We start from the raw sequence: 18,313 nt of genomic DNA on the forward strand, positions 1-18,313 counted from the left end.
GGAACTTGACGTAAGAAGAGATAAGCACAGTCTTAACACAGTGATGTCAGTTATTACGGGGCACTGCCTAATCGGTAGGCATGCCCAGAGAATGGATGTGCAAACACATGACTTCTGCAGAAAAGACGATCCCGCACCTTCTGTGTCGCTGTCCTGCTCTATCCAGACGTAGGCTCACCATTTTGGGTGGCCAATCCTTTAATGAATTAGAAGATCTCGGCTCTGTCGAAATTAAGGATCTTACAAAATTTTTGAAAAGTACACATTGGTTCTAGGAGGGATAAGGGCTCGATCCCCAAGCGGCATCACAATGGGCCATGAGCCTGAGTGTATCCTACAGTGGACAACCGCTTCAACCTAACCTAACCTAAAGTGATAGAAATTTTTTTTCTTCAATAATAACGACCGCCCCTCGGCAGGCAATGGCAAACTTCCGAGTGTATATCTGCCATGAAAAGCTCCTCATAAAAAATATTTCACATTCGGAGTCGACTTAAAATTGTTAAACAGTCAATTTTATGGAAAAAATCAAGACGCGCAAAACAAATAGGAGGAGGAGCTCGGCCAAACACCTCACAGAAGTGTACGCGCCAGTTATTTGTTTATTTTTTATTTTAATTTCTAAAAAATTAAATCCGCACGTATCTTCTTTGTAACAGTTATTGAAATAAAATGTTATCATCAGTAGCCCATTTTTTTCTAATTTAGCTTTTAATTCTTAATTCTGCTCAGTTACTGTTTTTTTTTTTAATTTAGCTCTTAATTCTGCTCAGTTACTGTTTTTTTTTAATTCAGCTTTTAACACCTAATTCTGCCACCGACACCCTGTGCTTATGAATAAACTCTGACCGCCTAAACTATTTTCTGTTGAGTTAAATTTAACCAACGACGTCATCGAAATCCGACGAACAACAACATCGACTTTTATGCGAATAATCACACGCTCAGGTGAGTTAAGGTACAGGGCAATTGAGGTAAAAGGCACAAATGCACACACACACACGCACTTGAGTATGCACGCCCGGACATGTATACAAACTTATTTGCATGCACAGATGTACATATAAGAAAATAATTAACACACATATGCAAGTCAAGATCGGCAAAACAAAAGCGGAACGCAGATCACAGCAACGAACTGTAGAGAAAAAGCCGCACCGCATCAACAAAAATGTGCAAAGTCATGGTGAAGCACATGTGCGTATATACACATACACACATACATATGAACAATTGTATGCAATATAGTAGAGCAACAACGCCAACAATGGAAGCAAACAAAAACAGGACAAATTCCGTATTGCAAATTCAAAACAGCGGGAAACAGCGCCGGGCACCATCGCATTTCTGCCCTGACACTGGCGGTACTAGCGCGGTTGACCCGCTGTCGCTCGCTGCTTCGGTGAATGGTGGCGCAGTCGGTACCGAGGTATGCCTGTCACTGTGCGTATGCGTGTATGTGCATACCTGCTACTTAGCACTCACTCATAAAAACTGGTGGCTGTGTTGAAGACTCTGATTTTTAAACCGTGACGTTTTCAACGCCGCATAGCGCATGAGTCATTTGCCCATGAACAGGCCAAAACGATGTGCTGCGGTAGACCATGTTACTATGGGCTAGCAAAAAAGTAAAAAAAGCAAGCGATGGCTAAAAATAAATTTAATTCAGTAGATGTGTAAAAAAAAAAACGAAAACAAATTTTGTCTGCATCCATTCGACAATAGAGACGCCAACCTTTTACCAAATCAATAAAGAAAATGATGAGATAATTCACCAATAAGAAAGACTCTTGGCATCACCACGATTTGGCAAAAAGAAAAATGGTTACGGAAATTTACCATTGAAAAGTTCGAAAAGGCCATTTACCATTAATAGTTCGAAATGCTTTCAATAACTTTCAAATGCTCAGGGGAAAAAAAAGTCTACGCTCACGGGAACGCCAAAATAGTTGAAGGAATGTACATATGTATTTAAGTGGCAAAAATCAAAGTACATGAATTAGATTGCATACAACTGTGTTCAAAATAATAAGAGCGCGAAGAATTACCAAGTTTTAATTATTTTTTTTTTTTTTTTTTGTATATAATTTTTTTATATTTTTTTTTAAAGTACAGTGCATTCTACACAAAAACCACTTACTTCTAACCGCAAACCACCCTGCTTTAGAGGCTTCAAAGAATCGATTTTTTTTGTATAAATGTCTTCCCAAACTATCCAAGAATGTGTCCTCAAAATTTCAGAAAAAAATTCAAAATATTTTCGGATTTACAGAAGAAATTGTGAGCAAGCGTTGAGCAGGTATACGAGCGGCCGGATCGCTCGAAGTGCGATTTCTCGGATATTTTATTTTTACGATTTTTCCTAACTGGCGGGAAAGATTGGGAAAAAGTTAAACGTCCTATCGAAACGAGATTACATTGATTGTATTCCGAATTAAATTCTCTTCTAGTTGAACCTAAAAAACCTTAAGAAAGTTATGATTAACCCACTTTTTAAACAATCTAAAGTGAATTTGTTTTTTGAAAAACAAAAAAGAATTTTTTTTAATTAGCGAAAAATTGTTGAATTTCTCACTTATTGTTTACTTTTCTTGGTTTAATTAGAAGCTATACTATACTAAAATAGATTTTTTTTTGGGTTTTTGGTTTCAGATGACAATTGCGACCTGCATCTTTCCCGCCGCACGACACATGCACACTCGAGGCGCCTCGGCAAAATGCTTGTACCAGGCATAATATGACATAGGTATATTTTAATGAAAAAATTTGAGGAGATTGTTGAAATATATAGCAATAAAACCTGAAAGTTTCGTTTCAATCGAATATTTCTTTCCTACCCAAAAAAATCCACGAAGAAATCGATTTTTTGAAGCCTCTAAAGCAGGCTCCCCCCTTAAATCAAAGCTCTAAGTTTTGTACACAATTCACAAAAATTAAGCAAATTCAAAAAAATCGGCATCAAAATTGTCCACTTTTCATCAGAATAAAGAATTTTAATTAATTTTTTAATTTTTTATAAAAAAATGTTTACCTTAAAATATTCTGATGTTTAAGAACCGCGCTGTTTGTTCTACCTTTTCCAAACTGGATAAAGAAGCAAAGCGAATGGGTCTGGTGGTGAACGAGGACAAAACGAAATACTTCCAGTCATCAGACACACAGTCGGCGTACTCGCATATCGGCACCCAAGTCACTGTTGACAGTTATGGTGACGAGGTTTAAGAGACTTCGTTTATCTAGAAATCAGCATTAACACCGATAACAAAGTTAACCTTGAAATCTAACGGAGAATCACTCTTGCCTACAAGTGCTACTTTGGCCTAAGTAGGCAATTGAGTAGTAAAGTCCTCTATCGACGAACAAAACTAACACTCTACCAGACTCTCATCATGCCCGTCCTAACGTACGACGCAGAAGCTTGGGTGATGACAATATCCGATGAGGCGTCCTTTGGAGTATTTGAAAGAAAAATTCTGCGAACAATTTTTAGACCTTTGACCGTGGTGCTTTTTACCAGGAAGTGCAAGGTCCCGACGTGGAACCTCCCGAAGCTAAGCAACAACGAACTACTTCTCAAAGATAATGCAAGGTACCTCGGAGTAATACTAGATAGTAAATTGCTGTGGAAGTACAATGTTGAGGAAAGGGTGAAAAAGGCCAGTAATGCGTTGTACGCATGTAAAAGAATGCTGAGCGTTACTTGGGGTCTATCACCCTCTCTGATGCATTGGTGCTACATGGCGGTAGTTAGACCGATATTGCTGTATGGAGCCTTAGTATGATGGACTGCGAAAAGAAAACTGGCATACTTAATGCCACTGGAAAGGATTCAACGACTCGCTGCTCTGTGCATAACAGGAGCGATGAAAACCACTCGAACGGCGGCGCTGGAAATGATACTCAGCATGCCACCTATTGATCTTATGGCGGAAAATCTGGCAGCGAAATCCGCGAGGAGGTTGGTGGCTGCTGGAGTATTCACCTACAGAACCTTCGGTCACAGCTCAATAGGAAAGTGGAGCTCAGGTTGCACAGACTACATAACTCCGTTTTTTAGTTGGGAGAAAAGATTTCGCACTACAATTGAAGAGGAGGGATGGCACAAAGGCATGAAGCCTGGCTATAGAACTTTTCACATCTATACAGACGGCTCTAAAACTTCAGATGGAGTGGGAGCGGGTATTTACTGCTCAAAACTAGGGATAAGGCAGGCTATCAAGCTCCTAGACCACAGCAGTATTTTCCAAGCGGAAGTTTTTGCTGTGGGGAAGCCGCGGAGCTAGCCTACACTAGAACAAGAAAGAACTCAACAATTAATATATACGTGGACAGTCAAACAGCAATAAAATCAATAAGCTCATATTGTATTAAGTCCAAAAATGTTCGTCGGAGCAGGGAGGCCATAGAAAGGCTAGCCGCAAACAGTGGGCTGCATATCAATTGAGTGCCTAGTCACAAAGGCCTTGTGGGAAACGAAATAGTAGATGAGATAGCAAAAAGCGCTGTTAGTCTACCTTTTGAACAAGAGAACGACATACCGAAACCGCTAAATACAATACACAATGAAATGGACGGCTACATGAAAAGGCGAGTGGAAGCTAGGTGGACTAATCTAACCACATGCAAAACAGCAAAAGTCATGTGTAGAACTAAAGACAAAAAACTAACTCAATTCGTACTTCCGCTCTCGCGAAAGAACTGCAGAACTATCCTAGGTATGCTAACAGGTCACAATCTATTGGCTGCACATGCGTACAAGATAGGTATTGCTAACACGGACAAATGCAGGAACTGCAAAGAGGATGTTGAGGAAACTTTAGAACACCTTCTGTGCGTCTATCCGGCATTACTAAAAACGCGTTTAAAATGCCTGGGAGCCCCATTCTTTGAGGGTCTGGAGGACGTCTTAAAAGCGGATCTCCCAGCGCTGCTTAGATTCGCCAAAACCGCTGACATCCTACAATGATGTCTACTTTAGGTATTCATAGAGGGCGGTCTTCATCTGGTATCGCTTGGGACCAAAAGGTCTATGCGTGGCTTGTTGCCAACCAGGCTAACCTAACCTAACCTTGACCGTGGTGCCACGATGAAAGTATTGCCGCATATAAACAAAAAAACAGATGTTGTTGTTGTGAAAGCAAATCTTATATTTTGTTGTGCATAAAAAAGTTTTTGTTGGTTGTGAAATATACTATAAAATTTATGTTTGTTGAAGCGGAAGAGAGCTATATAGAGTTTATGGTAGTCATAGACATTAAATGGGACCACAACTTCGAGTTCGGGACGCAATTGCTTTTATCGAAAAGCAAAAAGTTGCATTTGACTTGACTCAATTAATTTAAATTTAATTTTTTTTTTTAATTTGATATAATAAAAAACATCACCGATAAAAATTTGCGCAATACAAAATTGTTCTTCTTTAAGGGGGTCTTCTGGTCTCCAGCGAAAAAAAAATCGATTTTTTTTTTTTGCATAATTTTGTTGTATGTGTAAGCGAGAATACGCCACAGAAAGGATTTTTTGAAAATCGCATTTTTTCACATTTTTCTGGGCACCGAAGTGTACCCTCCTCCGGCCGTTTTATCATAAACTTTATCTCTAACGCGTTTCCCCGAAAATCGTGTTTTTTAAGCATTTTGGTCACACTTTTCATAGTAGTTATACTCCGATTTCAATGGTTTTGGTCTTAAAAGGTTCGGAAAACTTACCGCTAAGTTTCCCCGTGTACGATTTTTGAAATTTTTTTCATTCCATTTGTATAACCTTTTAAAGTTCAAAAAATGAGCAAAAAAAAAATTTTTTTTGCAAATTGTTGCATAACTTTTGAAAAAAATTTAAAAAAAAAAAAATCTGTCACGGGAAAACTTAACCAGGGCAACTCTGAAGACAACGCATATCTAATTTTTGCTTTCTGATTACCCAGGTGGAAAAACCGTGACCAAAATGGAGACCTGTTTCGTTTGGAGGTGGCCGTCTTCAGCGCCATTTCAAGGTCGCGGGTGTTAATTTTTTTCAAAGTCAAAACCATTTTTTAAAAGCCAAGACATGTACCTTTAAAATAAAAAAAAAAAAATTGTTTAAATATTCACAGGATTTGTCACAATCAATCCCCAAAAAAACCCTTCATTTCAGGGCCTCGAGACCAGAAGACCCCCTTAAGAATCTTTAAGAAGTTGCCATTTACGCCGCATTTACTGCACGGCAAAAGTTCAAAGTAGCCAGGTTATGTGCATTCCGGCATGGCGTACGGCACGTTTGTAGCGCTTTCAACTCACAAACACTTACCAACTTAGCTGTAAGTCAAATTCGCTGCCACAACAAATTCATTGCGACGTGCCTATTAGCTAGTTCACCGTAATAATGGAGTATTACTCATTGCATTTATTTGATATATTAATTTATATTTTATTTGAGAGTAAGAATCCACTCATTACCACTTTTACTTGATATTCTCCGAATCTATAATTTCTACGTTAGTGAGTGAGTGAGTGTAAAAATGTGATAATTACTTTTTCATAGCATATTTTTGTTCGTGCCAAATTTCCCCATGACATAATTGCCTTTCGATCTACACGCACACTCCTACACTCTCTCCTACTCGTGGTGTGGATGCGCTTCTTTTACTACCTACTGGCATTGCTATAATGCAGAATTGGTTGTGTGTGTATGTGTGTGCATGTATTCATTTTATAATAGGTGGGGAATCACTGCGTTAACGACGAAAGCGACACTCAAATATGTATGTATCTATTTAGGAGTGTACATTTCACATATTCAACGCTTTAGATCATGTACTTCACCGTTATTTGCAAAAGTGATTTAAACTACGCGCCAGTATTTACTTTCCAAACTTAGCATTAATTAACAAAGTAATAACGACTTGCGGTTGGTCTAAAGGAGGAGGGGCAGCTATGCTAGCAATAAATGTGAATAACTAAAATGCATACCTTTTGTAGAGACATACATATTCCAGTGTGTATGAGAGTACAGAGATTTAAATGTTTGAATAGAATTCGTCATAGATCTAAGAAAAAATTTGGCGCACGTAACGGCCAGCAATGAGTCGTCGAACAGCAGGTGGTTTGTTAATTGTCCATCTACGCTCAATGCCATGTACATACGAGTTCGTGGGAAACTCGCTCAAATACTCGCATAGTCTAATTATAAATTAAAGTATTTACTGAGCACGCGTCAAATTGCACGTTGCGCTGCCGTTTTGAGCTAATAATTTGCATGGAAGTAGCGAATTACCAATAAAAATGACGTATGGACAACATAACACACTGCGCGCACTAGAAATACATACGTACATACATACGTGCATAATAACTGGTTCAGTTTCGCTTTAACAGGCGGCAAATAATTTAATTGAGTTCATTACGCTGGTATTTGTGCGCGCGTAATGATTGTATTGAGATGTAGTGTCCATATTGGAATTTTGTAACCACCGTTAATTGAGTTCAGTGTAATAGTTAATCAGTTCGTTAGAATGAAAGAGTAGATGTACTTATGTGTGCATGGACATGAAAAGAACCCTGAATTAAACGATATACTGGCACAAAAAGGGGAAATCCCTGGTTTTACTTTGCTTTTAGTGTTCATATTTTATTCAAACCATTCACAAGAAAAACCTAAATGATGAAATTATTAAAGAAACTTACGAGCATGGAACAGAAAAGAAGGTAGTTTCACTTAGCAGTAGTAGTTCCACTTAATGACTTTAGCAGCCGCCTCAGTTATATGAATTTTGCTTGGACTGTCAAAATATACCCACCAGATTGAAAATTGTAATTAATTTTTTTTTCAACTGATTTCAATAGTATTCAAATTCAAGTTTAAAAAATGTTAAATAAACATGAGTTGCATTTATATGAAAACTGTCAGTAAACATTAAGCAAATTTTTTCAACTAGTTTTTCAGGTTTTTAGTTGTAGCTTTCACGTGAGGAAAAACGTTTGTGGGTGTGTACGCATGTTGTTGGTAGTTTATTGGGAGTGTCAACTAATATTTTAAATTAACTTATATAGGGTGGGCCGTGTAAAATTTGCTTTTTGAATCGGCTATAAAAAAAAAACTAATCAATATTTTTTCCACCTTTTTTTTATTTTGAAGATTGAACATTGTCATTTATGAATGAAAAATAATATCGTTCAAATGACCGCCACGACTGGCTTTACAGTAGGCCATTGGATCAACCCAATTTTTAAGCACATTTTCGATTGTTTGGGCTCCAATTTCATGAATGGCAACTTCGATTTCGTGTTCTAAAGCATCAATCATCTCTGGATGGTTCGCATAGCATTTGTCCTTAACGGCTCCCCACAAAAAATAGTCGGACTTTCGGCTGATTATTCGGTTTTCAAAAACGGTAGCCAAAAGTTCGAGTGTAACTTTGGCAGTGTGACAAGTTGCACCGTCCTGTTGAAACCAAATGTCGTCCATGTCATCCTTCATGCATTTGCTTCTCTACAGTAACGTGTGGATTTTCTGAGCCCCAAATCCGACAATTTTGCTTATTGACGTAGCCACCGATGTGAAAATCAGAAAAGAAGAAGGCTCACCACTTTGGAATAGGTTTTCAATATTTCCCAATTTTGTTCAAGTGCATAGCGTCCCATTTCGTAAATGTCAAACCTTTAAGTAAATTATGAACACATTTGACATGTCATTTGTGTTACCATTCTCAAAAAAATAGGTGGTTCAAAAAGCAAACGCTATATGTCTCACCCTGTGTAAATAAATTTGCGACACAGGCATTGCGAGAATCATCGCACCCATGACAGTCAGTTCTACTATAATACATTACCCAAATGAGCTTCAGCAGTACAACAACAAAAACCGCAGTGGAGACTTCTTAAAATATTTTCGTATGCATAAATGTAACCTTAAGCTTTTGGATCGAATCATCTTAACTCTAAACTAATATAATAGATAAAACTTTCTCTCTGCGGACAGCTTCCACAAGGAAATTTATTTGCTATAACCAGACAAACACACATTTTGATTGAGCCTTACAAGACTAGAACTTAAATTAGCATAAGTCAACATAAAAAAATAAGATACATCTGTGTCAGTAGAAAAAAACCGCTTTCTTTCTTGTAACTTCAAGATATATTTCGTTCTGCTTTTTGCTACGTAATAGTCCCACTCAAGGGCTACGACGCTACAGCTAACTCAGGTTAGTGTCGTTCGATACTTTTCCGTAAACGCAACCAGGCGGTATTTTTATGCACGCATTCGAAAGAGCCGAAATTATTTTACGCCGCGGCTGCAAAAGTAATTAAAAAATCAAAAAAGTTTGTTGTGATGTGGAATCAGCGGTATAAGGTGTACAAAAATGTTGATGACTTCGGTGCGGCTTGAAGTGTGTGACGACAAAAAAGGAGGATATCGTTCAACTTTTTAAACGGGACCCTTCTTTGTGACTACGCCAAACACGATCAGTTCTGGGTAAAAAGGGAATAGATGTGAATATCAACACCATCGAACGTCGGCTGAAGGAGGCGGACATATCCTACCGTCTCACAACATCGGGACCACTGCTCTCAAAAAAACACATTGAGAAACAAAAAAAATAAGAAAATGGCGTCACAGTATTGGAGTGGCCTTCCCAGTCTCCAGACGCCAACCCCATTGAAAATGTGTGGGAAACTATGAAAACGCATCTTTTCGGAAGGCCAGTCCATGATTTGTCGACGAGCTACGCAGAAACGCTGGTTCAAACTATGTCGAGAAGATGCCAGGCTATACTCGAAAACGCTGGAGACTACACGGCTTATTGAGCAATTGTGACTCGTAGTTTTGTACATAGTTTCGTAACATTTTTTTAAAGATATATCTTTTATAGTTCATGAATAATCACGGTTCCTCTTTTCTTAAACAGACTGTAAAAAGATGGTAAAGAGTGGGCCAACGGTTGCCTTTTTTTTAAAGCAAATGCCATGTGCACACGGTCAGCTTTTTAACTCGGAAAAAGTGGTGCAACTCAGTATCTACCATATCTTGGCTGTACGAAATAGGTTGCTTTGCGTTTGAATAACCTTTCAAAATATTGAAATAAAATAAATAAATAATTGACGCGTAAACTTCTGTTAGGTGTTTAGCCGAGCTCCTCCTCCTATTTGTGGCGTGCGTCTTGATGTTGTTCCACAAATGGAGAGACAGACCCACAGTTTTAAGTCGACTCCGAACGGCAGAACTTTGTTTTATGGGGAGATTTTCCATGGCAGAAATACACTCGGTGGTTTGCCATCGCAAGCCGAGGGCCGACCGCTATTAAAATAAAAATCTTTTTCAATTAAAGAACCAGTTGATTTTCCATGGTGAAAAGATTTTTAAAAGTGTACTAAAGGGTGTTTTTTTTAGAGGTTAGGTTTTCAAGATGAAATAAAACGTATATAATTTAATGTTATGGCCAAGAATTTAGCTTTATTATAAAGATAAGGGTTTGCCATTATGTTTTAAAAATGATTTCGGGCAAGTGGCCGCCGCGGCTGGCTCGAATAAATTCCAGCCGAGAGGCCCAATTTTCGACCACTTTTTGCAGCAATTGGGGCCGTATGTCAGCAATAACGTGCCGAATATTCTCTTCCAAGACGTCAATCGTCTCGGGTTTATCTGCGTAGACAAACGACTTCACATAGCCCCACAAGAAATAGTCCAGCGGTGTTATATCGCACGATCTTGGAGGCCACGCCACAGGTCCACGGCGCGAGATAATGCGCTCACCAAAAGTTTCCTTCCTAATCACGGCTCTATAACGCTCTCCATTGACTGTAACATTATGGCCGGCTTCATTTTTAAAGAAATATGGACCAATGATTCCCTCTGCCCATAGAGCACACCAAACAGTGACTTTTTGAGGATGTAACGGCGTCTCAGCAATGGCTTGTGGATTATGTTCACTCCAAATGCGACAATTTTGCTTATTGACATACCCATTCAACCAAAAGTGAGCTTCATCGCTGAACAAAATTTTCTTGTGATGCGTCGCGCGAACCGAACCATTATTTTAGTAATAAATTTGCACGATTTGCAAACGTTGTTCAGGTGTAAGTCTATTCATTATGAAATGGCAAACCAAACTGAGCATAAATCAAGTGACAGCTGTCAAAAAGACCATCTACGAAAAAAGTAGTGCCAACTTGAAAACCTAACCTCTAAAAAAACACCCTTTACCTAGCAGACCGTTATTCGGCTCTGAGTGAATTTGACAGATATGCCGACATCATTCGTTTTGTGTTTCACTAAGATAAAGCTAATTTTGTGAAACACAAAACGAAAGACGTAGAATCCAAAATTCCCCTAAAAAAATTTTTTTTTCACCATACCTAATTTGCAAACCTGGTATCTATCATCCTTATTCATTTTCTGCTCACTTATTTACCAACTGTCAACGAACTAAATATTTACCCCGTCAGCCAAGCAGCCATATAACTGAGCCGAAGACCGCCTCCTACGACTGGCTGTGTTTCATGGCACTAATTCGTACTATGTTGAATACGAAAAATCTCCAAGAAGGAGAACCGCTCTTCTACATATAACCCCTCTACATACCCAAACACAGGCGTGTAAAAACAAAAAAACGTCCATTGAAATAACCAATAAAAAATAAGTGTTTTTCAGTTGGGGCATCCCCTTTTGTAAATGTAAAATTGTTTGATTTCATTCCTGGGCTTAAAGTGTCGTAGTGCCATCTCATAAAAACCAACTAAATGTGCGAAAACTTGATCGATATCAGCAAATACGGCATCAACAAACACCGATTAGCTGTTTTTATACCCATGCGCTGGTAGCCATAGAAATACACAGTAAGCTTTGTTCACATAACAGTTGTTTGTAATAGATTAAGGGAAAGGAGATAAACATAGGCAGGCCTACGAATATAAATCGAATTTATTAATCAGGATTTCCAAGAAATATGTAAATGAAATTTGATTTAAAAAATGGGCTATAGGCTTGGCTCGGCCCATACTGGAGCAAAAATTGGTACCCCAAAAAACTTTATCAAACTCTACCAAACTTGTGAAATATATTGCATTTGATCTTACTAAGAACACATTTAAAAAACATTTAAATCGAAATCCTATATGTACATACATATGTTTGTACGTATAACGGTCTTTTTCAAAAATGGCAACAATGCGATATTTCCATTAGTGAATAACGCTTAATCCAAAGGAAAATCTCTCTTGCCAACAAGTGCTACTTTGGACTTATGGTGCTCACGCTCACGAACGTAAACGTACGCCCGTACACCCGCATCAGCTGACACGATGAAACACGGATACTACGGAACGGAACGGTGATGAGAATTCATTTACATGGGTCTCTCATTAGTTTCATCGTAAGTAAGCAATTGAGTAGTAAAGTCCTCTCTCGACGAACAGAGCTAACACTCATCAAGACTCTCATCATGCCCGTTAAGGCGCAGGAGCGTGGACGATGACAATATCCGATGAGGTGTCCCTTGGAGTGTTTGAGAGAAAAATTCTGCAGAAGATTTTTGGAACTTTGCACACTGGTGACGGCGAGTATCATAGGCGGTGGAAAAGGGAGCTGTGTGAGCTCTACGACGACATAGACATAGTGGAGAAAATACAAATCCAGCGGCTACGTTGGCTGGGTCATAGCGTCGGAATGGATACACACGCTCCGGCTCTGAAAGTATGCGATGCGGTACTAGCTGGTGGTAGCAGTAATAGAGGAATGCCTTTCTTTCCAGCGCAGAAGATCAAGTGGAGAAGGACTTCGATTCACTTGGAGTGTCCAACTGGCGCCGGTTAGCACGAGAAAGAAACGACTGGCGTGCTTTGTTAAACTCGGCCAAAATCGCCTAAGCCGTTATCGCGCCAATTAAGAAGAAAAAGAAGTACAGGAAGTAGTGACTACTGCATTTTCTTCGCTGAAATCAGATGTGGATTAGCAGCTCATGAATTCAGACATGAATTGTAAGTGAATGCAGAAGGGGGTAGCGAATACGGGATAGCAAAAAAAAAGTGATAAGAGCAGCTCTAGTAACGAAACTAGTATTGTTCGCAAGAAACTATAAAATTCCTACCTTTCTACTACCGAGCTCCTCTACCTATTTGGGGCGTGCGTTTTGATGTTGTTCCACGAATGGAGAGACTAGCAGTTTTAAGTCGACTCCGAACGGCAAATGGTTTTTATGAGGAGCTTTTTCATGACAGAAATACACTCAGATGTTTGCCATTACCATCCGAGGGGCGACCGCTATTAGAAAAAAACATGTTTAAAAAAAGAACCAGTTGATTTTTCGCTCACTTGTTTACCAACTGTCAACGAAGCAAATATTTACTCCTTCCCTTCCGACTCCCGACATTGAACGGTACTGATCTGTCAGTCGGTGAGCTAGATACATTGGCTTAATCCGGGATAAGAAACTTTCTTTTAAGCTGAACTTTCAGCATAGAGTAAAGAAAGCTGCTACAGTAGGCTTAAAGTGGGGTCTATGCCCCAAGATATTTCACTGGCTTCTTGCAGCTTTTGTAAGACCAATCATTACCTACGCAGTTCTGGTCTGGGGGCCAACTCTTGAGAAGAAAATTTCACCCGCGTAGCTAGACAGCAGTTAAATAAAGGGCAACTAGCCTTTATATTAGCGGGGCTCTGAGCACAACAGCAACATCAAAAAAGAAAAATGGTAAGAAAAAATTTAAAATAAAGCTTTACGACTGTTGAAAAGTTTAGGGAAATGGGCATGGCAACGCCCTCTTTTAACTACTTTTGATGTCTGATTTGGCATCAAAAACACGCGCCGGGTATGAAAAGCTCAATTCCGTTCGAAATTAGGCACTTCTTTACATGTTTACCTAAATTTGCTTTATTTGATTGTTTATCTTTTTTTTTTTTGTTTTAAGTGCTAAACAAATATAACGTTAATCTATGAAGCCGATCTGCCAAACAAACGAATGCCTTAAACTTAGCACCGCTACCCGAAAGCCCATCTCATTTAATCGATCGCCAGCCAGACTGTGATAACGAAGTACATACATACATACATACATACATGCATACATAAATACATACATTCACACATAAATACTAGTTGTGTATAATTTTCTGTTCGGGCAGAGCTAGTCGTACCTTTTTTTGCTTTTGATTTGGTTAAATTCTAACCTAAGCTGACGAGGAAATTTGTGAATGAATTGGTTATGCGCAAATGTCGGTTGCTGGTGTCGAAGTCCAAAATGCAGCTATGAAGTGAGTGAACACGAAATACATACAAATACATTTTTACATACATACATACATACAAATCCATGTAACAATTGTATTTGCCTGTTTGGCCATAATTCTCTGCATTCTTGGAATGCTTAAAACTATATTTTTGATTCAGCTAAGCCATGGAAACCTAATTAACCAACTTTTGAGTTATACCTTTTTGATTTATTATTTTATTAATATTAGTACAAGATTTACATCTGTGTTCGCAATAATAGCAGCGCGACATATTGCAAAGTTTGGACTGACTATTTAAATTTTATTTAATCTTTTTAATTTTTACTTTTATTTTTTTTTTTTTTATTTTTTTAAAAATAAAAACTTGCAACTTTAATATTCAAACATTGTACAAAATGAAAAAAAAATCAACAAATTATTGTATAATAAAAATTTCAAACTTTTTAGTCACAAAAATTTAGAGCACACAGTTTTATAGCCCATTGAATTCTGGTTTAATAAAATGCAAATTTGAAGTGGCTGAAACATCGCTTTTATTATTTTTTTTTTTCGCGTGTGCCTGTTTCATTTTCTCCGTACAAAAAATATTTGGTGCATTTTTGAGAAACTTTAAACTGACCCAACATTGTACAAATGCATTTTCTAGTTCTATTCTTTTTCTGCAAATTCTAACCAAAAAGTTTAAAATTCGCATGGAAATTTTTTGAAGCTTTTTCGATTTTTTACAAAGTTATATGGTTTTTGTTAGTATCTTAAAAAAAAAATAAACAAACAAAAAAAAAATAATATAAAAAAAAAAAAATAAAAAAACAAAAAATTATATTAAAAGCAAAAAATAAAAATAAAATTAAACTGACCCGATATTGACAGAAACTGACCCATTTTCTAAAAATTCTCACCAAAAAGTTTAAAATTCGGATGCAAATTTTTTGAAGCTTTTTCAATTTTGTACAAAGTTATATTTTTATTTTGTTGTAGTATCTTTAAAAAATAAATTAAAAAAATAAATAAAAAAAAAAAAATTAAAAAAAAAAAATTTAAAAATTTAATTAAAAACACATAAATATGGAAAACTTTGCAATATGTCGAGCTCCTAATATTGTAAACACCTATTAATTTTTTCCGTTTAACAAAACATAAACATTTCATTAAACCACTAACAAATTTTTCAAATAAAATTTTATGATTTTTTGAAAAAAGTTTAAAATTCGGATGCAAGATTTTTGAAGCTTTCTTTAATTTTGTAAAAAGTTATATGGTTTTTGTTGTAGTATCTTTAAAAAATAAAATAAAAAAATAAAATGAAAAAATAAAATAAAAAATTTAATTAAAAAGTAAAATTTAATTGGAAGTAATTAAAACACGATTATTTTTTCTTACTGGGATAGAAAATTCACACTGTTTTATGAATCTTAAATATTTAGGAAGAAAATTATAGTCTGCCAAGAATGAAAAAATTGTATTTTATTTTGAAATCAGTTCATATTTAAGGACAGTATTTTACATATGCAATGCTTTGCAATATGTCGCGCTGCTAATATTGTGAACATCGGTGTAATATTAATTTTTTCCGTATAACAAAACATAAAAAAATCATTAAATCACTAACAAATTTTTCAAATAAAATTTTATGATTTTTTAATTTTATGTTAAAACTTTCAATGCCAGTTATTTGTAATATTAAGTGGAAGAAAAAGAAATCCATTATTCTCTCGGTAGATGACTGCAGTGATCGATATCTCGTAAAGTATTCAACAAACAATTCAAATTTTATGCTCATTGTCACATTTCACACTAAAAAATTCTTTTGCTGTTTTTGCCATTCAGTTGTGAGTTACAGGGTGTTAACAATGAAAATCAACAAAGAGAAAAATCGGTACATTTTAAAGTTTTATTCTTTTGTAAAGACAAAAATGCAAGCCAGACCGCTGAAATTGTGAATGGTGTTTATGGTGCCGTCACTGCTAATTACGTGGAATTTTGGTTTCGTCGATTCCAATAAGGCATTTTTGATGTTAAAGAAAATGTCGCAAATATCGATAAAATCAAAAAAATAAACGAAGTCGACCGGCATCTTAGAAGCTGTAGCATCGCCCAGGAGCTAAAGTTTGACCATAAAACAGTTTTAAACCATTTACGCAAAAATTTGACGCAAAAATAATGGATATATTTGCCCAAACTAAAATTGTTACCATTATTATTATTAATTCTATAATTTACAAATAAATTGGTGAAATACTAAAATTATAATCGAAATGTCTGTACGTTGTCCGCGCATCACTACAAAACGACAACACCAAATGACGTAAAAATTTGTATACATTCATATTTTCACCCGATGAAGGTTATAGGCATGTTTTTATGATGGAACTCCCTTCCCACAGCCCCCAGGCCGCGCCACCACTCTCGATCGTCACTAATAATCGAATATTTACTTAAATTTAATCTAAAAAATCTTAGTTTTTCCTATTTCCCACCATTTATAGCACACTCTAGACTTCATAATCCGCCTAAGCTGTTCAACTATGACCCAAATGCAAAGTTCAAAAACGGTTTGAGATAGAAAATTAATAAAAATAATTTTGCTTGACATTTTTCTGATTGATTGTTTTGATTTTATTCAACGAGGCATAGCAACGGCTGCCGGGTTTTGTAATATTATGGTTATTAATAAAAAAATATTTTCTATGAAATTATTGTTTGTAATTCTTTTATATACGTATCCTAAATCCCTCAAAACTACTCCTACGCGTGCGGGGCCGCGGGTTAAAGCTAGTAATTTATATTTCGAAAATTATTATTTTTGGTATGCTGTTCATCCTTTCGTTCATTTTTTCGCTTCTAAAATTAATTCAATCAATGACTATACTAACCTATAGGAAAATATAAATAACAAAAAAATAACAAAAAAAAAACTAACAAAAAAAGGTTGTCTGTGATTTCAAGAAATATGCTCATAAATATCGCTCATTTACTTCAATAGTGTCATAATCCAAAAAAAAAGTTTGTTTTAGATAAGTATGCAGAAATGGGCGAATTTCGAAGCAACGCACAGTTTGTTGGACTTTCACAACCAAATTAGGATTTTTCTATATTTGTGACTCCCTGTGCTCTGAGCAAAAAGGTGATTTTCAAACAAAGGGGCCCGTTAGTTGGCGCTCTTATATTTGAGATGATGTGAGAGCAAAACAACAAAACAAAAAATATTATATATGATCTAAAATACGCAGAAATATATACTCAATATTTCCATTTAAATATTTCTACACTTACATCACCTCAAATATGAGTTGGCTTGGCCTTAAGAACAACTTAAATTGATTGCCTTGGCTGCTCAAACGATTCACATCGGATTATAAGGGGTGTAATAAATTGGTGCATTAAATTCAAGTATGCATTTGGCTGTTATAAATAAAACAGCGCTTAGATAGTGGAATAGGAATTAATTTGAGCACAAAAAATGGACAAAAAATGCACAAAATTACACCTAATCAAGTTAACCAGACTGTAAATTAATGGACAACGGCTCACGTCAATGAAAAGGTCATCGTCCAAAGAGAGACCTATTTTGGGGTTCTACTAAAATCTTACTTTTTAGGCGTCTTAAAAAAGTTGGAGCTAAAAGAAGATTTTGGTGAAAAATATTTAAAGAATATCTCAAAAAATGTGTTTTTCTAGCCTTAAAACTTATTGAACGGCCCTCGTTCATTTATTTTTTTTTTTTTTCTGTAACACTTAAAAGCCCAAAATAGCATAGGGACTTATTGACAAATTTTCACACTTTAATTGTTTCTTATTTAATTTTAATACATTTTTTTATGAAACTATAGATCATTCTCCTGCAAAAACCTCAAAAACCCTGTAACTTAAAGATTCAACGATTTTATAAAATTTAATTTTTAAAAATTCAACAAATTATTATCAAAATTTCAAACTTTTTAATCAGATTCTCTCGAAAAATATTGGAGCATGCAGTTACAATATTTATCCCCTTGAATTTTAGTCTAATGCAAGGTTGAAGAAGATTGAAGTGTAACAGATGCAATAAACAGCTTCATGTTTTGCGCGCAAGTAAGGTTTTCTATGACCCAAGGGGAGCGGCAGGCTGTGA

This window comes from Anastrepha obliqua, chromosome 4 (genome assembly GCF_027943255.1).
Source record: "Anastrepha obliqua isolate idAnaObli1 chromosome 4, idAnaObli1_1.0, whole genome shotgun sequence".
In the NCBI taxonomy this organism is placed as follows: Eukaryota; Metazoa; Arthropoda; class Insecta; order Diptera; family Tephritidae; genus Anastrepha; species Anastrepha obliqua.